Raw genomic sequence first — 22,679 nt, forward strand, 5'->3', positions numbered from 1 at the left:
ACCATGTTCATCCTAAATGCATTGGTTAGCTCACAAAACCCATGTGAAAAATGCATTTTCAAGTCTTTCTGCTTCCTCAATCCAGAGTTGCCTCAAATAGACTTCTTCCCGTTACAAAGGCTTAAAGATTTGCATATTGAGTTGTTTCTTTCTGAGAGACATCTCACAAATACTCCAGCTGGGAAAGACGATAAATTGCCCCAGCCGAGAGTTTAGAAGCAGCATTTCTTCGGGGTTTTGTAACTTGGACACTTGGTGTTCAGAAAAGAATGCCTTGTGCCTGTTTAACACTGCAGAATCCTTTTCGGTTTGTTTCTAGGTGGTTGTGCCAAATCAGTAGCTCTGTAATCCTCATCTGTCTCCACCTAACAGCTCATCCTGCTTTGTGATGGAGAATTGTTCCTTGATTTGACATTCTTTTAAAGAAAAAAAACGAGACAGCATTAAATTCTGAGCTGAATACGGCTCATTGGTGTGTGTGTGTGTGTGTGTGTTTTTCCGATTACAGAACAGGCCTGGAATAGTGTTTTCAGCTGAACTCCTTGATGAGGCATTTGTAAATTGCATTTATCCAGATGGATATAAAGGAGTACGTCTGGGTGCAGAAAGCACTCAGCAAGATTTGTCTTCTTTCTTAACTGTTTCACATCTTAAACTGTTTCCCTTAAGAGGGAAACCTGAGGCAATTATGGCTTCAAATTGCCCAGGATGTCTCACTGGCTAATTTAGGGACCAAGTGGATGGTGGGGAAATGGGGACGGCTGGTGGTGTTCAGTGTCAGGAATTAGGAATTCCCTTCAGGTTACTGAGAACTCCTGAATATAAAGGTGGGCTGACTTGTCGGGGGAAGATGGCTTCTAACGCAGCAATGGCAATGAATGATCCTGTTGACACAGATCTTGCCATTAAAGGTGGGCGGTTGAGTTTCAAGTCGGAGCCTTGCTTTCCAGGGTGCAGCTGTGTCCGTGCCTAAGGTAGGGGCCCATGCTGGGGTGGGGGGAGTTGTCTGGGATGAGCAAGGGAGCCAGAGCTCCTAGAGCAGACAGCGAGGAAGCAGGCACAGGGGCAGTCTTGGGTACCTACAAGGAGATGGAGAAATAGCTATAGACATGATCCTGTCTGATCTCTGAGTGATCTCTCGTCCCTCACGTTTCCAAGCCCACCATTTTACGCAGAACAGACACTGCCCAGTAGAGTATGAAAGGCCTGCATAGATTCAAATCCATCCTTAGTATTGCTGGTCTAGAAGGTGGAAAATGATCTTAAGGCGTTTCCTAGCAGAGGAAATGGGCCTACTTCTGTAGCTAAGGGACCTCAGGTTGGTTGTTCTGCCTGCATGATGTAGCACATGGGGCATCGCTGGCTGCCAGAGCCACGTGGCTGTGCTCTGTGGGTTCCAGCAAAGGGGTGGGCCAGGGCTCAGCACCTGTGGGAGGAGGGCCTGCACAGTGGAAGAGCAGGAGAAGGAGCTGCACAAAAGGAGACGGGCCACCAAAAGGGGGTGCTTTGGATGTCCCTGATTGTGGTTTTCTGTTCTTTGTTTCTTCCTGAAGTAACACAGTTCATATAATGGTGAACTTCGCACCAGGGTGAGGCAAACCCAAGTCAGAAAGACACAGGGCAGGTCTCCCAGAACATTCTAGCTCCAAGACCCTACAAGCCATTTGTTGGGCAAATCTTTAACTTTGTAGCTTCACTGGATCCTCCTCCCTGGTACTCAAGCCCAACCAAAATGTGTGACTCATTTCTAAAAGTAGAGAATTTCTAAAAGATGTTGTGGCTGTTTGCTCGCGGGTCGTGAAGGAATTCACGAGTCAGGTAGAAACAATCCCTCCGTCTTAACAGTGGAGAAGTAATGTATCCTTAAAGATATCTTAAAGCAACCAGTACCTGAAACCGGCGATTATTTTCACTCATCCTATTGTCATGGTGAACACCCTCGGCCTTCATAATATTTTTATCCTTACTTTAATGAACTCAGATGTCTAGAAATTGTTGCCTGTGATATATCTCAATCCTGTGTAAAGAAAGCCATGTAACACTGACTCCGGGTGGTGAACACACAATGGGATTTATAGATGATGTAATACAGAATTGTACACCTGAAATCTATGTAATTTTACTAACAATTGTCACCCCAATAAATTAAAAAAAAAAAAAAAGAAGAAAAAGTAAGCCATGTAACATGCAAAAAACACCACACAGCGCAAACTGGAAATGAGAAAGGGTGAAGAAGCAGAAAAGGGAGAAAACAAATGAACAACGCTTGGGAGAGACTGGAGAACTATTGAATAAGTATAATAAAATGCATAGTAACCTCAAGAAAGGAAATTCAGAAGTTGCTGAATTCATTCATTCATTCAGTAATCTCAGTACAGGCTGAGAGTGGAGCAGAGTTCAAAGTGCTGGTGAATAAAACGATTCAGACCCCAGAATGCCAAGAATGATATTTGATGTAAACCAAAACTGTAGGAACGATCAAAATTAACTGATCCTGACCATCAAATGTATGCTCACAAAGGAAAAAATGGAACTCTTGACTTTAATATTGTTTTAACCACAGGAGCATAATTCATCAAGAATATTCATAAGGGACAAAACAAAATATTATGTTGATCTGCTTAAGGAATATTATCAAAGAGTCTTTTCCGTTACCATCAAAGTTAAACAACTGTATTGTCTCCATCTGTTCTCTTCTTGTTTCCTAATTCCTCTTACACACATTATTTATATTCCATGCTTACAATTAAGCTCACAAACTTGTTGCAACGATGTTGCTAAATTTTTTTTTTATATCAGTGGGATTATTCATTATGAATTTGTACCATCTGGACAGTTAACCAAGTTTACTATTTGGAAGTGCTGAAAAGGCTGCGTGAAAAAGTTAGTCAAAAACGACCTGAACTTTTCGCCAACAATTCATGGCTCTTGCATCACTACAATGTACCAGCTCACACAGCACTGTCTGTGAGGGAGTTTTTAGCCAGTAAACAAATAACTGTATTGGAACACCCTCCCTACTCACCTGATCTGGCCCCCAATGACTTCTTTCTCTACCCAAAGATAAAGGAAATATTGAAAGGAAGACATTTCAATGACAATCAGGACATCAAGGGTAATATGACAACAACTCTGATGGCCATTCCAGAAAAAGAGTTCCAAAACTGCTTTGAAGGGTGGACTAGGTGCTGGCGTCGGTGCATAGCTTCCCAAGGGGAGTACTTCAAAAGTGATGGTAGTGATTAATATTCAGCAATGAGGTGTGTAGCACTTTTTCTAGGATCAATTCGTGAACTTAATTGTTAGATCGCGCATGTTTACTTACTATGGACGTTAAGAAAGACACCACCATTTATTCTATCAGCTTATTGTGTGAGAAACAGTTTGCAATAACAAATCCTTGAGCTTTGAAAACCAGCTATGATTAGTTTAAGAGCTCTTGGTCCCACTTGATTTCAGCCTGTGCTGATTTTCCAAGTTACTGGGGTTTCTATTTCCTTTGTAAATGAAGATGCTTCTCTCTGATGATTATTAGGGCTGAGTGGTTTTGCTCTGCACTTCCCTGGAGGACCCTGTCTTTTCTTTGGCTCACCTTCTGTTGCCTTTCCTTATTTGTAGATCACTGAGGGAGGTGGATTTCCTTTGAATGTCATTAACACTTTGTAATTAGCCAGGAAGCCAATGAGAATACCAAATGTCCCTTTCCTATCACGGGGCCAGCCCTGTTTTGTTTTTCAATCCTGAACCCCAAGCAGGGACTGGCAAAGAGTGATTCATTTCATTGGGAAGTGAAATTTACACGGCACTATCACAAGCTCTTGACCTGCCCTGCTCAGGACCCAGCAAGCTGTTTTTTTCCAATTGCCATAGTTAATGCCTTCGTGCTGCATAGACTTTCAGTCCTTAGCTTCCTCCTCAACACACAAACCATGAAAAGGACTGTGCCTTCCCTTAGTGACAATAATGCTACTGAAAGGGAAAGTACAAAACACCCAGGACTCTGGCATCAAACTTTTTTTAAGTCAGATTGTGAAGTATAACTCACATATAGTAAAACTCACCAGGCCTAATATTTGGAATTGCACTTTTCTATAATCCGTGGAGGAAATTGCACCACGTTCAGAGTCAGGAAACCTGGACCCTGTTCCCATCCCCCGCCCCCCCCACTGTCACATAATAGCTCTGAACTCTGCCTCGCCTCTTCTGTAAAATGTAAGAGTTGAACTAGGCGATGGTAAGGCCCCCTCTGGATTTTAAGAAGTTGACAGTTTTATGATTTAAATGACTCTGAAACAAAGCAAAACAAATTGTCTTCCCAAAAGATTTTTAAGAATCTCATGGGTGAAGTTCGGCCCAGTTCTCAGTGAGCATAGGCAGTGGGAACAGGAAATCAAGTTTCTCAGAAAGTTCAGGCTGCGTTGGCCGGGTGCCAGATGGCACTAGAGTAAAAGTGCTGAAGGCAGGCACTTCCTCTAGTTACAGAAACTCTCTCCTTACACGCCTCCCTTAAACCTACCTAAGCTCAAATGAAAAAACACTTCTGAGGCTGGGGAAAGTGTCCAACATTCTTTGGCTACAGACTTGGGGCCCCATTTCATCCGTTTTTGAGCAAGACATTTTGGCTTGGCGGAACTTTCAGTTTGGTCTGCCTTGTTGTCTCTCCTTCCCCCAAATCAAATAAACGAATGCTTGGGATTAGTGAAGCACACACATTCCTGGGTCCAGGTTTTTATCTGGAACTGCAATGGGACACTTACCAACATAATGTGACGAGCTTTGAGCTTTTGGAGAGTGTTCTCCAGATTTTAAAACTCTCTGACTTGATTCCTCCAGCTGGGGGAGGAGATGGTGCATGGCAGCCACTCTCTCTCCTTTGTCCTCCAGGTGGACACAAAAGCTTAATACCTGGGGGTGGTTCCAATGGAAAGAGCACCTCATTCTCTAACTCCTGGCATTCATGGCAGCCTGGTTTTAGGTCCCATTTTAGAGGGTGACTTCCACAGAATCTCATGAGTTTGAGAAAACCACACGAAAGTCTCCATTCAGTCCAATTTATGGTGTTTGTCCAAATCTAGGCTGCAACGTTAGGATGGCATCTGATGGCCCTTTACCCTGTTCTATTATTTCTAAATTGTACGTATTAACTTCTAATATACTATAAAATTTTTGTTTTTATTGTATTTATTGTCCAGCTCCTCTCATTAGGATGTAAGAGCATAAGAGCTGGGATTTGTGTCTGTTTTCTTTATTACTGTAGCCCTAGTACCTAGAATACTGCCTGGGACCCACTGTTACATTATTGAAACAAGGAGGCTGTTAGACTGAGGTGAATTTGAAGGGAACCCCCCCAAAACTGTGCCTTTTGGGGTACTGATTTTAAGCTGGTTATGAAGAACCAAAACACCCAGACAGAACCTTTGACCCTCCCCCTTTCCTGCCTAAGAGATTCGGAGGGAAAGGCCTGCTTCAGGAAGGAAACCTTAGGATATTGCCCTGAGCCTAATTTGTAGTGAGTAATGGTGGATGGGAGGGGGGCCTGGTGGCTGGATCACCCCGTTTCTGGGGTGAACTTGCCTGCCATGTGTTTCTCCCCGCCGCCCCCGCTTCCTCAATTACCTGCAAATCATCCATTCTCACTTTTGAAATCTAAGACCCTGTTTCCCCCTTTTCTCCTTTGTCCAAAATGACATATATATATTCAACGTCTTTGAAATTTTCATGTTTATGTGAATTCCCTGTGCACACATATTAAAATTTTATTTTCTCCATTAATCCGTCTCTGTTAATTTGATTATTAGCCCAGCTGGAAGAATTTAGAAGGTGGGAGGGAGAGTGTTATTTTTTAGCCCCCACAGCTCTAATTGCCATGGTGGCCTACAAAAGCAAACCATAATCTAAGCCTGTAAATACCCCTAGGTTATATTAGGTTGATGCCAAAGTAATTGCGGTTTTTACAATTATTTTTAACCTTTTAAACCGCAATTACTTTTGCACCAACCTAATAAAAAAGATACCTAAGGACAACCAATCACAAACAGCAAACTAGGCTTCAAGCTATAGCAGTCATTTCCTTTCTTTGTTTCTGCCTTTTCTCTATAAAAGTCTCTCCCAACTCTTGGCAGTATAGTGTTCCGAGCCACTTCTAGTTTAGTGCTGCCCCATTCAGAGTGATATTTTACTCAAACTTTTCAAATTTTTAATATGCCTCAGTTTACCTTTTAACACTAGTAAAGGCTCAATCAATCTTTGCTGAGTGGTTGAATAAATAAATGACCTCTCATAGAATCCTTTTGAAGGGAATTTTTTAACCAAATCCTTAAATAAATTAAGTATTTATTGAGCCTATGATGTAAGTCAACCAACAACAACAAAAAACAGAAGAATAAGAATCTTTCAACTGACTAATTTATCCAGGGAAGTAATAACTAAGCTCCAAAAAGATAAACTATATGGAATACTTAGGAATAAAAAGAAATAAAATATTGACATTTGAAACAGAGTGGCTTTCAAAATAATTACGCTGAATGAAAGAGGCTAGCCTTTAAAATAAGCATTTCATTTATATAAATTTAGTCTATAAAATACAACCAGTAGTAACAGAAAACAGGTCAGTGTTTGCCTGGGTACTGAAAGTGGAGGGGATGGGATTACAAATGGTTAGGAGAAAACTTGTAGGGATGGTGGATATGTTCATTATCTTGATTGTAGAGATGGTTTCACAGGTGTGTGTATAAATCAGAACTCATTGTGGTGCACATTTAAATACATGCAGTGTATTGTATATCAATTACCCCCACTAAAGCTGAAAAATGCAGAGTACATTTTAATGCAGCAATCAAGAAATAACCTGTTGGACTGCCCAACAGGCAGTCCAGCTCATCATTTTGATTCCCACTTTCCTTTTCTCTGCCTCATCAGAATCTCAACAGAATGAATCAAATAGGCACTCAATGAACGGGTGTTGCGAAGTACATTTATGCTTGTCACGATATATCTTAGGTTTCTATTTCAGAAGCAAAGGTACCATAATTATGATCCATAGACCTTTTGCTCTACAACCTGCTTCTCCATCTCCATCTTCCTTGCATTTTCATCACGCATTCAATAAGTATTTGTTGTACAGTTTATGAATCCTTCTTCAATTTCTTAAGATCTCTTTTGAATTCTGCTCCTACCTTCCAAGCTGCTACCGTGTTTCCTTGAAAATAAGACCTAGCTGGACCATCAGCTCTAAAGCATCTTCTAGAGCAAAAATTAATATAAGACCCGGTTATATTACATTATATTATATTAGACCCGGTCTTATTTTACTATAAGTAAAATGATTTTACTTATACTTATTTTACTATAAGTAAAATATAAGACCGGGTCTTATATTAATTTTTGCTCCAAAAGATGCATTAGAGCTGATGGTCCGGCTAGGTCTTATTTTCGGGGAAACACAGTAGGTACTTACCTTCCAACTCCCATCCTCCTCTCCATAAGCTTACTAAAATCTAGGGAGCAGGGTTTTCTCTTCCAACCTACAAATCATTGATAAAATGAGAAAGAGCACAAGAACTATGAAAGAAGATGAGGAGGAATTTCCAGTGTTGTTTACTAAGAAAGCAACTCCGCCATTGAAATCCTGGAGGTTTATCCCAAGTTGGGGCCTCACCAGTAGAGGCTCAATCTAAAAAGAATGTCAGTTCCCAACTGGCTTTCCTCCTGTTTTGCACTCAACCAATAAACTTGAGTCAGCTCAGGGTGAAGAGACATGTCATAAGTAGAAAAACTACTTAGAGTGCAAAGAAAGATAACATTGCTCTTTGCTTGACATAAACCCTAGCACTTTGCTGCTCAGCAATCTTTCTTGGTAGGCCTCACCATTTTTCCAGACAGTACAGTCAATTATGTCGGGGCCATTCCCATGTGCATTGTGGTGTACTAGTTCACATTCACACCCTGGTCTCATTTCATGACCTGGCGTGCCAATGAACTGTCTTCCTTTTTAAATACTTTTGGGCCACATTTTTATACCCCCCCTGCCCCCACATCCTCACTTAAAAAAATATACGTGTAATCATCCTTGTCCAGTGAGGCTAGTTAAGGTGTGACTGGTAAGAAGATAACATATACTCTCAACTCTAGAGTCCCATGTCCTGGGATTTGAGTTCTGGCCCTGCAATCTTCTAGACTTCAAGATTGCTGATGACTTTTAGAGCCTCAGTTTCTTTCTCTGTAAAAAACGAGGCTGATAACACTAACTTGAATTATATTAAAACACAAGGATTTTATTGCTACCAATCCATGTTTTATTAAAACATCAGGAATGAATTGTGCCCCACACTGAGTAAACTCTGACTAACGAGCTTCTTTCAGTCTCACTGCTAATGTGAATTCAGCTGTTTGCCTTTGGGAAAATCCTAGGTTCTTAATTGCATCAGAAGTTTTGTTTGTTTTTGTTTGTTTTCTTGGGGTTTTTTACCCCCTCCCTTCTACTTGCATATGCTACGAAGCCTAAGGCGTGTTGGTTGGAGAGAAATCTAAATTTCAGTTGCTGGTGCCTAGTGCTGCTGTTGATCTAATTACACAGAAGACTTCTGGGGGCTGTCGGGTATTTCATTAATTGTGTTAAATCTAAGACAGTGGGGAAGTCGGGTGCTTTCCTTGGAAATACCCAAGTTCAGAGATTTAGGTCATGGATTTTTCTGCAGCTTTCTTACAGGGAATCAAACATGTGTCCTAGTGGTTGAAGTTCTTGTGTTCAAGTCAGCCTTTGCCTCTCTCTAATCACTTACTAATAGCCTAACTACTTTTTCCTGGCTCTGGTCCAGATTGAATTGTTTTGTAGACAAAATGGTTTTCTGCATTTATTCTCACATCACAATCTCTCTCTCTCTCTCATTTTTATAAAATGGCCTACATTTATCATCTGCAGAAGATGGCAAGGGTAACTCATGATCTGCTGTATTATATGATCTGCACACCTTTTCACTGTTAAAAAAGAAGATTTTTGAAGAGGCTAAAGTGAGAAGGTAGAAGCAGTTTTTTTCCTGCCAAGCTCTCTCCTAAATGTTGCCAGTCAAGGGACAGAAGAAACCCCTTTTTCCTGGTTACCAGACCTACTCCCAGCACCATGGTTTCATGTCAACAAAGTTTTTTTTCTTTTTACAGAGAGAGAGAGAGAGAGGTTGTTTCAAATTATTTTCAAAATCCAATCAAACCTTTATAAATGACCATCCACTTATGAGTTCAGAAAGTCTTCTTTTGCAATAGAAGGAAGTATGCTGACCACTTAATATTTGCAAACACCAACAGACACAATAGCAGCTCCCAGAGCTGAAGGGATGGAAAACTCATTAGCTGCCTATTGAATTCAAGGAAAACCAGCATTTCCCCCAGACGTGCAGGCCTAGGATCCAGGTTCCTTTTCACGTGTCAGCACCAAATGGCCATGCTCCTTGTAAGACTGAAAACAGGCAGGGGGCATCCTCCTAGCCTCCTGAGAGGAGAGGCAAGGAGTACAATTGGGATGAACCTCAAAAGAGAGAAAAGGAAGTACAGCCCTTGAAGATAATGTCCCACATTGAGGATGTCAGTGTGAAGCAGGGAAACAGCTGGCTAACCCCCCTGAATTGGGTAGATTTAATATTTGCTTTTGTCTAGTTACCCAGAACTATTCAGTGAATCAGAGAGACCCACCGGCGTGTGAATCATTTCCTACTGAGCAGCAGTGTTCACACTCTCCCTTAATATGGGGCCCACAGGCCCATTCTTTAAGAGTGATGAGGGGAGGAAGCTGTTTGACAGAAGCACTCCAGACTCCCCTTTCCTCTGCTTTTCCACAATTCCAACATTTCAGATATTGCAGCATGTAGACAGGGAAAACAGCAGGAATGAGTCCAGAGCCATGAGGACGGAGAATAGAGAGGGATTATTGGAGAAAGAGGGAAATGCTACCTGGACAGGTTGACGCTCTGTCTACACAACAAAACAACTGGCCAGAAAGGCAAAGACACCCGGTTCGATTAAAAGCGTGTTACTGTGTTTACCTGACACCAAATCCCGGCTTTGACTGGCTTCCCCGCCCTTCTGTTGAGCAGTTATTTGACCAAATCGATCCACTGTGGCTTTGTTGTAGAAACAGCTTCACAGCGGAATTTGTGTAGGGAGTCAAATCATGGAAATCTGTTGCCCAATTATGGAATCATGAGATGAGTGAGAGTTGCAACAGTTTATAGGAGGTCTAAAGCAAAACTGGAAAGAATCGACATTGGAAATGGGAGTCTTAACTCCAGGCTGGGGCCCAAGTTTCAGTTCAGTTAATCCTGATCTTATCCGAGTTAAAATGCAGATTGACCTCACAACTTTAAAATCCTGGGGAGCTGGTAAATCCTGTGTTAAGGAATTTTCCATTTCAGGTAAACAAGCTGTTGTTATGGGGGGTGGGGGAGACGGGGAGCGGGGTTTCAAGTTACTCTTCTTTTTCACTGTGGCCAAAGGGCAGAACAGTGGTGACCCTAAAGCAAACACAAGAGCTGAAACCCGAATGTGCACCCACCCTGCAGCCCGGGCTGCAGTCAATATCTCTGGTTCCAATTCCTGCTAATCTGCCATCTCTACCAGTTCCTGGATTGGCTCTCCCAGTCTGTACCTTCAGCCCAAGGCCACTTTCCTACACTTATTAGAAATATGCTATCTCAAAAATGATTGGAATAGTTGTACTCGAACTGTTTTACACTAGAACTATTTTATAACTCGATTTTTATTATGAATCATCAGGTCACTTTCCTGCTTCAAACCTGCCACGGGCTGTCCATTGCAGGAGAATGAGATCGCAATGACAGAAGGCCTCTTCTTCCCCATGGCTCACACCCTGGGACCAGCTAGCAGTCAACACAGGTCTTCTCTCCTTCCCTGCAACACAGACAGCAGTCTCACCGTCTCTTCCCCCTCCCAGGGCCCTTGCACTTGACTGAACATTTTCAACAAGCAATGCCACTCCTGGAAACATATCCTACAGAATTTCTTGCGTAGTGCTCATGACCCAGTATAAGGATGTTCGCTATGGTACTTACCAACTGTCCATAACATTAAAATACTCTTCAGACACCTCATTTTAAACAGACGCTTAATATCCCATTTTATTATACTACAATTTATCTGACTGATGTCTTTCACTTGGGTCTTCAGGTTATTTCAAACTTTCTCTTACAACAGTCGGATACAGTGAAAATTCTTATGGGGAATCTTCACGCACAATAGCCTGTCTGAAGAGAGAAAATTGGTGAGGAGTTGTATATCTTGTGCTACAACACACACAGCATCATACAGAGAGTAAAAGAGATGGGAAATTTTTGTAAGTTAATTGAAACTGCACACTGCATGGTGTTAGCCGCAGATAACAGAGAGGGTAGGTTCGGGGCACTGAAAATCACTCCTCATGAAGAAACGAATCATCCCAAGATTGTCTGGGAGTCATTCCAGCTGCTGATCTGTCACAGACTGATGCTGTGGTGATTTATGGAGAGAAAAATGGCCCCCCTGGCTCTGGTTTTTAAACTACTCCAGGGATAAGCACATATGGACAGGTTCTTTGTCCAGGGTACAGCAAAAGGAAATGTAATTGGGGGGGAGGGACGAAGGGAGTTGCTTGTGGTCTCTGTCACACAATATCCCAACTACAAGATTCTAATGAGATGAATGGAAGTGAAGATGACAAAATTAGACCTCTCTTTTCACCACAGTTTTGAACGTCTTTGTGTGCCTCAGAATTGAATCCATAAGTAGACCTTGGTGATGGCGTTGCTGGGAACTGAACCACGTGTAGCAAAATAAATGCACTATTCGTTTTAGAACGGAATCATCAGTTATAATCAGTGATGTTAAACTGTGAGTTACTTTCAGGGAGAAACCGGAAATAGATCAATCATTTTGGCCTACACTGTATCAACTGCTCCCTCACTGTGCCATAAAGAGATATGTCACCCTAGACAGTCTCACTGGGGGAAAAGGATGAAGATTATTGGAAGACCAGTGTGTGAAGATACTCAAAATAATTACTGACAGTATAGACTAGTTAAGTCAAATTTATCAAGTCATTTTATCAATGCATTCATTGGATAATTTATACCAAGATCTCTGTACCAGTTTAGAGGTAAAATAGAGCAGTAGAAAGGACTTTTAAACTCAGGGTCATTCTTCATGTCAGTCATAAAAAGAACAAAATTTTAAACAAGATCTATATTGTACTGGTTTTTAGCAGAAAGGAATTACGGCTGGTGGCTTTAAGATAACGAGTTTCTCCTTTTTTTATTGTTTGGTTGTCATGGGAGTCTGCTTGTAGGGAAATTCCGAGTGTTTTTGCTACAAGGAGCTGTCTCTGATTTCTTAGACCAATGTTCTTTCAAGTAGCAATAGCTGGGAGGGGGTGAGTCTGTGAGTTAAGAAAAAACACATTTCTTAAAATTAGATTCAATCGGGAAGATATTTATTGGCAATGGATTCAAAGCACTGTGTAAGGGCATCAGGTAGGATATTTTAATTCTGTTCAAATGAGTCTTACAATATGGCAATCTAACTCAAGGCCTCTCATTTTGGAAAGTATGCAATGAATGACTTCCTGACACACCCAGGGAGGCTAAAGGGAGACGAAAGTATGTGTGAAAATTGTCATCCAAAGGCCCGAGACACCTCAGACAGAATTGAGTTGCACAGAAAACTAGGCATACTTTCTGAGTATGGGCAAGATAAGCAGTCCCTTTCTCTTTGCTGATAAGTCCAGGCAGCATGGCAAAAAAGCACATGGCTGTCAACTCAGACAGCCTGGCTAGACTGTGAGAAAGTTACTTCATCTTTCTGGATCTCGGTTTCCTCGTTAAAACGAAAGGCAAAAAGTTCTGCCTTAAGGATGGCTGGAAGGGTTATGACAAATAGTGTGTGGTCAGTTTCAGCTCTGTGGTAGCTGCTCAGTTAGAGGGACCTTCTCATTTCTGCTCAACCTCTGTGCCTCTTCCAGATCCAGCTCCCGGCAGCCCCTAAATGGTTTTGCTCCTATGTGTGTAGAACGGGATGCCCTCTTCGGCATTGTCAGTGGAAAACTTGGGAGTGCTGCTCAGTGGGTAGACAATCTTAGGCTACTGCTGCTTCATCAGATCACTCTGATGCTTGGTCAGGACGGTGGAAAATGTCATCGTGATTATTTGGCATGGTAGACTGGTTGGTTAGGTAAAAAATGATCAATTCAATATATTATATGTTTTAGAATACACTACCATGCATACAGCACCTTGTCAGATTCTGCGGAATATATGACAAAGTAAAATATGATGGAAACAAGACCCCCCAGAATTATGCAATAACAATAGGATATGATTTGGGCCCCAAAATGGAAGGAGAAGGGCTAGAGAATTGATGGCAAAGAATGGCACTTACTATTTCCTAGTGTTTTAACATATCATTGTAAGGCCTCACCTGACCAGTTCTTTTTATTTTTAATTCCGTGAAAGACACTGTTATTAACACAGTAATAATAACTAAAGTGCACCCTGTGTGCCAGGCATTATACTAGGTGCTCTGCATGCATGACCTTATTCATTAACCCTTTGAGACTGGCATTGTCATTCCCATTTTAGAGACGAGGAAACTGAGACTTGGAAGTGAACTCACTGAACTCCACACAGCCAGGAAGCAGGACTGCTACTGTTGGAACACAAATCTGACACCAAATCTGACTGTCTTTTCCCTCCATCACACCACACCAAGGGAAAGGAGATGCCCAGCATGTTGGAACCGATAGGTGTTTGCCATCTGGTCCAACCTGCTCTTTCCAAGGTTATGGGAGGAAACAATATTTCTGGGCTAAGACAGAAAGGGGGCAGCTGACTTAGTCGGTGAAAGGCTGTGCATGGTGGGGGAGAAGCACTCCAAGAAGCCCTGGCCATGGTTTTCCTCTTGGAAATGCTGAGAACTGCAGAGCATTAGTTCCAAGTCATCTGGAATTATGTTGAAGACGAATCAGTACGAATGATCTGACCAGAGTGATATTTAATTCTACCATGAGGTTATGTCAGAGAGAAGGCCACCAAGGTTTAAATTCCAGGCTGTGAAAGGCCAGGATAATATGCAATTAACTGAGGCAACACAGGGACCCTCCCCTCGCCAAATGGATCACCTAAGTCTTCAGCAAGAACATCCAGAGGAGATGAAGACACAAGAAGTTACCATGCCAGTTGCCACCACAAGTCCCTGCATTGTTCCTGCCAGGGCTCTGCACCCCATTATGACAGGTGAGGATCCTACCTTTCATTTTTCAGGCAATGTGCTCAATGTTGAAAATTTGAAACTGTCCTACAGTCCCCTGCAAAGGAACTTGGTAGCCAGGTTCCCTGGAGACTACAAAGGAGGCAATGTGGTGTGATTTGCTGGCCTCCAAAGCCTGCTCCAAATTCTGCAACCCACCAAACCTGAGATTAAAGGGAACAAAGCAGGTCTGTTCTCCTTTTGTCTTTTTTACTTCCTTAAACACTGTGTCCCAGCATGAAAAATGACCCTATAGTTTCACTTCCAGTGTGGTCAATAGCAGAATGCTAAGAACATGGCTTTGAGATGGAACCAGTATCTGAGGAAAGAGTCCAGAATACTACCTGCTGATAGAAACAGCCAAAATTCACAACAGTCAGGGGCCACTCTTGAGATGGGTGCACCTATCCACAGAGCCCGAAGTGGGGAAAAGCAACCTGGTTTTTATAGACTTTGCATTAGAAGGGAATAAGTCCCCTAGTCATTGACTCAATGCAAATGTCAATAAATTTACTTATCATAAAGATTCTCAAGAATCTGAGAGTTGGATTTGAGAGATATCCTGGGGAATGCAAAGCTGACATCTGACTGCTGCCCAGGAAGCACTCAGAATCTAATGCAGAAATAAGAAACCAAACCCTGAAAGTTACAGAGGGAAAGAATACAGCGGTGCTAGGAGAGTGGTATCCCCAATATTTAGTATGGGCCAGAAGTAAGGGAGTTGAAAACCTGGGGCTTAGTCCAGAGTTCACATTTTCCAAGTGTGGAGTTGAATAAGACTGTCAAATCACACAACTTTTCTGGTCCAGAGTTTTCAATTTACAACATAAGCAAGATATCTAACGTTCCTTCACGTAATTATTTTTTTTAAAAAAAAAGTCTTGTGACTTTTAGTTGTGTAAGCTCAAAGGAGGAAGATTTCAAAGAGAAAGAGAGAAACTCTTAGCAGAATTGATGGGCAGAGGGGAGGATGTGAGAGGGAAAAAAATGTAGGAGACCAGGGAAGGAGACGGGCAAGGCCTGGAGACCAATGTGGCTGGTGCAGAAGCTTCCTGAAGAATTATCGTGGAGAAGCAGGCTGGAAAAGCTGGGCAGATGTGGTAGAGAGCCCTGAGTGCTTGGTACAGATGATACCATGTGTTGGTGGGCAGTGTTTCCTGGGCTTGCAAGCTTTCCTTCCCTGTGGTGACTCGCCTGTTTCTGCACGTTTTTATCCTCTATCATGACTGTACATACATTCTGTCTAATCAAACTAGCTACCCTGATCAGGCATTTTATAGCACCAGGCACTATTGTGCAGGCTTCATATATTGCCTTCCTTAATTCTCACAACAACTATATGGCATAAGTTTTTTTATTCTTCCCAATAAAGATGAGGAAACTGAGGCACGCAAATGTTAATTAACCTAGTCACGGTCACACAGCAAATGGTCTAACTGGAATTCCTACTCGCACAATGTGACGAGAGAGCCCCACCTCTGCTCTCTAAACTGAAAGATCCTTTTGCTGAAAAAAACCTAGATATTTGAGTATTCATCCAATGAAATAGCCAAGAAGTCTTTGCAGTTCTTCACTGTATTTTATATGTGTAAGCCTCGCCCAGGTAGCACTCATCCTCAAAAGGATACAGGCAGGTTATAACATCTCCCATCAGCTTAAATATAGTTTCCCAATTCCTTGGCTGATCTTCCAGGCACATCTGTTGCGAAACAGTTTTTGTGGCATTTGTGACAAAGTTATAAGATAAGAAAGACATAAATTGAATTGCTTTCCTCACAGACCATGCTGGCTTTTGCAGCTTCTGGCTGTGTGACAACTCATATATGCTATGGGGCTACCCTGGGTGCTTATGGGTGCTTATTTCTGTCAGCTATTTTCATCTCCAGACGAGCAAAGAGCATGCACAAGAATAAAGGGTGTTCTGCATATTCAGTAATACTATATATGAAGATATATTTCTGCAATTAGGGGGAAAAAAGCAAGGTCTGCAAGAGCAAGTGTCCCATTCTTCTCCCTGCATCTATTTCACTGCGCGGTAGAGGTCATTAACTTGTGTAATGCGGGGAACCAAGAGGGCTGCTTCCTCATTATAGCACAAGAGACTGCAGCCCCCCAGCTGTTATGAAACAGCCTCGAGCTTCACAACAGGAAGTACAATCCCTGGCCAGTAAATAAAGCCCTTCCTTCCCTTTTAGTAGGCCTCAGAACTTCCTTCTCCTTAGTTCCAAATCCTTTTACAGATGTTTATTTAGGAGTTTGGATTTTCCTCTCCCTCTCTGAGCTCCTCTAGGGAGTCAAACACTGTGAGTTGGGTTTCTGTCCTTTCTCTCTCATTTTATGTTAGAAGTCAGCAAAGGGGTAAAGCAATACCGTCTTCCTTGTTCCCGGGGGAAACTTGAAATCACGGGGAAAAAGGCCCACTTGACCCTACCCATCTTTCTTCTGTAAATATTTTCAATTGGAATTTATCAACAGCTCTTTGCCCTTGACTAGGAATTTCCCGTTCAATTTACCCTCGGCATGCCCTGTTCAAAGTCAAACCAGGGAGCCTGAATCAGGCAGGAGTATTTTGTATATAAATCTTTGCAAACATAATAGAAAGTGTAAAAAGAGCTCTGTAAGTAGCTGCTCAAGTTTGGCAACTGCAATTCATTGCAGGCAAATGGCGAAAACAATACTAATTCACCTGTAATTATACACGAGAAGAAGAATGAAGAAGGTTCCTGAATGTGCAGCTAATAAACATTTCATTCCTACAGCCAAGAATGTGCTATTACTCTAGAATTTCTGTTGAGAGGTGTATTCATTTTCTATTGCTGCTGTAACAAATTACCACAAACTCAGCGGCTTAAAACAACATAATTCTGTAATCTCACAGTTCCATGGATCAGAAGTCTGACATGGATCTCACTGGGATAAGATCAAGGCTGCATTCATTTCGGTGGTTCTTGGTGAGAATTCACTTCCTTGCCTCTTTCACATTATAAAGTCTGCCTACATTCCTTGGGTCATGGCCCCTGCCTCCATCTTCGAAGCTGACAATGCCAGGTCACGTCCTTTTCACGCCGCCATCTCTCTGGGTTTCTCTTCCATAGTTACAGCTTCCTTTTTCACTTTTAATCCTTGTGATCACATTGGGTCGACTGAAATACCCCGAGATAGTCTCCCTATATCTCAAGGTCACCTGCTTAGCAACTTGAATTCCATCTGCAACCTGAATTCCTCTTTGCCTTGTAACATAATGCACTCACAAGTTCTGGAATTTAGGATATGGACATCTTTGCAGAGCCATTATTCTCTCTGCCACAACAGGCAAATACCAATATATTTTTATCTAGTAGCATCAAGTTTGTTCTCTTTTTACTGCAATGAAACTCTTCATATTTACTAGGAATTCAAATGCAGGAAAACGTTCTTTTATGATACAGGAAGTAATATGAACAAGAGCCACCTTTTTTGAGTACGTTTACACCAGGCAATGTCCTCTATGTTCATTTGTTTTTTGAGCTCTTACTAGAACCCTGCAAGATAGACAGGGCAGATGAGAATATTCTCATTTACAGATGGAAAAAATCTGAGGTTCAGAAAGATTAAGGTCCCCTCAGCTGTTGAAGTCACTCCGGCTTGTACTTAACCACAAAAGACACACTATTTTTCCTGCCTTCTCAACCTCCAGGCCCTCACCCATGGGGGGCTGTCACCATGGGAGTCTCACCTTCTTCTCTTGCCGTTAAGTTAAACCCACCTGCCTGGTGAGTCCTTCAGCTAAACCGCTGGCATCATAACAGCCCTGCCCCCACTCCTATGTCCACTACCAAATTTTGGGTTTGCTGGACAGCGTGTGCACACTGGGAATTTTGTGGAAGACCAGAGTAGAAGGGTATTGATGCTACATCTTGGCCTTCTTTAAATTAAGAAAGCAAATTCTTGGGGGAGAACAGAAGTTAAGCTTTGACATGGAAAACAGAACTTGGGAACACTTTGGTTGAACCCGACCTGAAATCGTACAGGTCCACATTACCATTTCTTCTGACACCAATGGATGCCCTGCTTTTGGAGAGCGCTGCTTTCAGCTCTGTGTTCAGCCTCTGTCCCCAGGACAGCCCATATCCTCCCTGTGGAGCCAGCTGAGGCTGTCAGTGAGGCAGCCCATTTCCTCTGCAGCCGTTTGGTGTCAGTGGGGGAAATGGGTACTCGCTCCACTTCTTTGGCCTCTGCTATGACGAGAGTCAGCACCACTAGGGTGAGGAAAAAGCAGAGATGATCGCCACCAACAAAACAAATAACCAACAGATTAGACGGATGATTTTCTATCTGGCCTCTAGTATGCTACAGGATTTTTACCATTTTCTTGTGCTTTTAGCCTGGGAACAACAGCACTCTTTTTGTGAGTTCTTTGCTGTAAAATCAAAAAGCTCAACAAGCTACAGTAAGAAAGAAAGACAGGGGGGGGGGGGAAGGGAGGAGAAGAGAGAAAGAGAGAGAAGAAAGATCAGTGGGGTTTCTTCCTAATGAGCCCCAACTGAAAACCATACCCACACATGCATGCGCACGTGCGTGCACAATTCCCCAGTATTAGGGTACTTCCCTCCATTGTTTTTGGAAAGCAGGACATTTGCCAGTTCATGGTGTCTACATCTTGAATGAGGGGCTCAGCAGCCCACAGTATGTTCCCTTTTCTATTGAAGTGAGATTGGGTAGCGCTCTGTATATCACCTCCCCAGACTTTCCTCCCAGCCCACTCTCTACCTAGGAACAACTTCTGATTCTCGGAGCTCATCACAAATGAGTTCTCAGTGGGGCCCAGGCACAGCTATGCCTGTGCTCCACAATCCCAAGGCCCCGCTTGCAAGCCTCCTGACTGTGCGTCCCCCATGGTGCTACGTGTGTATCATCCTCAACAACCAGACAGCGAACTGCTTGATGACTATACATCTTTGTCTCCCAGAGTCGGTCTGGCCAGGGCTCTGCTCATATGGCTGCCGAAAAGGTCAGCCAGATAAGTTCAAGTGGAGGTCTTCTAGAAAAGAGCATGTGATTTAATGCAATATGGTACCCTGGATTGGCTCCTGGAATAAAGTACATTCATGGAAAAACTGACGAAGCCCAAATAAAGTCTGGAGTTTGGTTAACAATACTGCCCCAATGTCTGTTTCTTAGATTTGACAAATGAACAGTGCAAATGTACAATGTCAACATTAGGGAGCTGGATGAGGACGTGTGGGAACTTTGTGCTGCCTTTGCAACTTTTCCGTGAATTTAAAAGTATCCCAAAGTAAAAAGTTAATTCAAATAAAAACGAGCATGCTATTTTGCTTTAAAGAAATTACAATGTTTTAAGATCAGTGGTACAATAAGAAAAATGGATCAAACTCTTCTCTGTTCCTCCGTGCTCCCCTCCCCCCAACCCCACCCACCGGGCCCGGCTCACTCTGTAGAGCTATAGAGTGGTCCTATCAGTGGGTGTCCCCTTACACACACCACGTATAAATGAGGACAATTAAAAGTACAAATGATTTAGCCATTCAAAGTGATAGTGAGAAGGACTATTTGAATTAAAAGGATTTTTTTCCCCTCTGTTTTCCCAAAATCGCCCTCCAGAAACAGCTGGCGTTTGCCGAGATCCCAGTCTCATGTAGAAATCCCAGGACTGCCATAACTGGGCCACTCCAGAGCCTTATCCTTGAGATGCTGCGATGGACTGAGATTTGGTGAAGGAGAAGGTGTTTGACTTTGCTATTCCCTTCCCCAAGGCTGAGAGGCTGTTATTGGCCAGTGAACCAGTCTTTGTTTCCCTGGATGGCTTATCTGGGTCATGGAAAAGCATTCTAGTAACTGTTCAGAGAGGTTCACCACTACTTGCCACCTCTCTAGTTCAACTCTGAGCAAAGAGACCAGCAAAAATTCCCAGAGTGAAGTCCACCCTTCTGGGTCATTGGTTCATGGTCCAGAGTGTTCCATTTGTCTTACTGAGAGCGTTATGGGAGATCCAAACGGTTTCAAGGCGAATGATCATTTTCTTGGGTGGTGACAGTCTTGATTGTAGAAGGAGTGAGTCAGTCTAAAAGATTTTGGCAAATGCCAAGAGATCCAAAGTCACATATCTACCACCCAGTCACCACCCCATCGTTACATCTCCCACAGGGTCTTACTGAATAGACCAAATGGCTCAAAGTCTCATAATGAAATGCAGCCCCATGCAGCTGTGAAAATCTAGGCCCACCAGTACTAGTTTTGCCTCCATAAGAAAAATGGGAACTGTTCAGCCTTTGTCCACTTAGAGATATCACTTTAAGTTTTTCTTATTATCATTGTCACCATTTTCCTCTGAAAAGGAACCGAGCTTACAAAAAGACTTGGGGAGCCCAGTTCTCCCAAGCTCACCCCCAGATTACCATGGGGGTGGGGTGGCATGTCCCTCCTGCGCTGGAGTCTGAGTTCCCGGGACATGCATTCACATATGCTGCAGGGTCAGTGAAGGTTGTTGACAGCGAGACATTCAGCAAGCATATATGCTCAAATGTAAAGAGCGGTAGACGGCAGGGTTTACACGGAGACCCCCTCTACAGACTGGTTCTGCAACATGTCCCAAACTAGGTTCTCGTTCATGCTCACACCTTCCTTCAAGATGGCTCAAGCACTGGCTCGTAACGATGGACAGCAGCAACCCCGGTAGGGGACAAGCCCCATCATAGCACAAGTTCTTTGCTATTTTTATTTCACAGCCAAGGAGGAAAGCTTTCATTTACAGACACAGACTGAGTCACCCTTGCAGCCGAGATAACAAGCCAGATCTCAGCTTGCAATCTGGTGGGAAGGGGAAGCTTCCAACATTAGTTATGCAATGGTGACCCTTGTTCACTCCTCACCTCCCCGAGTTTCAGGAACAGGGACTCCTTTTGCCCTTGCATATGCCTTGTAGCCTCTTCAGTCTAGCAAATTTATCATGTAGCCCCAGGCGGTGGGCTGAGCTAAGTCGCAGTCTGAGACATCTGCTTTTGGCCCAGATAATTACGTATCTAACATTGTAATTCAGGCTTGGCACTGGTGTTTCGTAACGTTTTCTTTTTTTAAGCTGGATCCTTCCAAAGAGGGGAGTAGGGCCATGGGGAAATGGGAAGAAAATGCAAGCTTTAACTGTGAGGTGTCTTACTCAGCTGTGCTGAGCAAACTGGACCAGAGGCACCTGGACCCTTGCTACTCAGTGTGGTCCCAGGACCAGCGACATCAGCATACCCTGGGAGCTTGCTGGAAACGCAGAGTCTGAGGCCCCGCCTCAGACCTCGTGCACCAGAATCTGCACTTTCAAACCATTCCCTGACTCCTGTGCACACTGCCCTTGGAGAAGCAGTGCTCTCCTCCTGAATGTGTCATGTCATGGTGAAGAGTGCCAAGCAGTGTCATGAACACTTATTGACCATGCCGTCGGTTGGGTCAACTCTAGACAATTCCCAAGTCACCACTAGCAAACTAGACGGTTCTCAATCTTAGGTACCACTCCCAATTGCCTAAGATGGTGTGAAAATAATGTTGGCCAATTCATTTTGTATTCCTAAGAGAATCAAAGGGAATTGATCACAAAGGGAAGACATGATAAACTTCAAAATCTGACAGCAGCCACTCATTTCCAACTATGGGCCAGCCTAGGGTGGAGGAAAGAAGACAGAATACTGTCTTGGGCCATGAGAGTTGGGCTTTATTCCCAACGGGCCACTGCCCAGCTGAGGACCTTGGGTCAACTTTCAGTGCCTCAGTTTCTTCGTCTGTGCAGAGGGAGAATGATGACTAGATTTAATGTTCCTTGTGATCATTGCTATGTAAAATAGCATGGATCCCCACCTTCCCATGCTCTCTCCATCTCCTTTACCCGATTTTAGTTTTCTCCAAAACATTTATCAATAAGCCTGGCTATGATATTTCTTTGTTTCGTTTTGGGTTATTTTTTGTCAGTCACTCTTCACTAGAATGCAAGCTCCTTGGGGGTAGGAACTCTGTACATTTTAGACACTGTATACCTCCAAGACATACAGCCTCAGTCATACAGAGGGCTGTCATGTAGAAACCAGTCTTTCCCATCTCTCACACTCCTTGGGAGAACTGCTGAGTATTTATTTTTAAATGGTTCGCCAAACTTTCTAAGCCCAAGAGAAAAATCAACATTACTTTCAATTCTTATTTATGATTCTCTAGCTACATCTTTTCACTCATCTCCACGCATGGTCGCATTATGTTATTTTCTCCATGAGGTCTGACTTCCCTTGCACCCTTCCCCACAATTCTGTATGTCATGTTTTCTTTAGGTACCTTCGCAGAACTGACATTTTTTAAAAAATGTGTTGTATGTATATCTCCTTTATTTAACACTCTCTGGGAAACAGATATTCTTCAGGAGTTCC

The 22,679-nt window shown here is 42.9% G+C and overlaps 1 long non-coding RNA gene across 1 annotated transcript in view; it reads right to left on the reverse strand.

Moving 5' to 3' along the window:
* Positions 1 to 1,006: 1,006 nt before the first annotated feature.
* LOC117027198 (uncharacterized) overlaps positions 1,007 to 22,679 on the reverse strand; it is a 40,620-nt gene continuing 18,947 nt past the window's right edge. The window contains exon 5 of the long non-coding RNA XR_004423882.1: positions 1,007 to 1,079. This is a non-coding gene — a long non-coding RNA (uncharacterized LOC117027198). The remainder of the gene's footprint in view (positions 1,080 to 22,679) is intronic.

The sequence above is a fragment of the Rhinolophus ferrumequinum genome, chromosome X (genome assembly GCF_004115265.2).
Source record: "Rhinolophus ferrumequinum isolate MPI-CBG mRhiFer1 chromosome X, mRhiFer1_v1.p, whole genome shotgun sequence".
In the NCBI taxonomy this organism is placed as follows: domain Eukaryota; kingdom Metazoa; phylum Chordata; class Mammalia; order Chiroptera; family Rhinolophidae; genus Rhinolophus; species Rhinolophus ferrumequinum.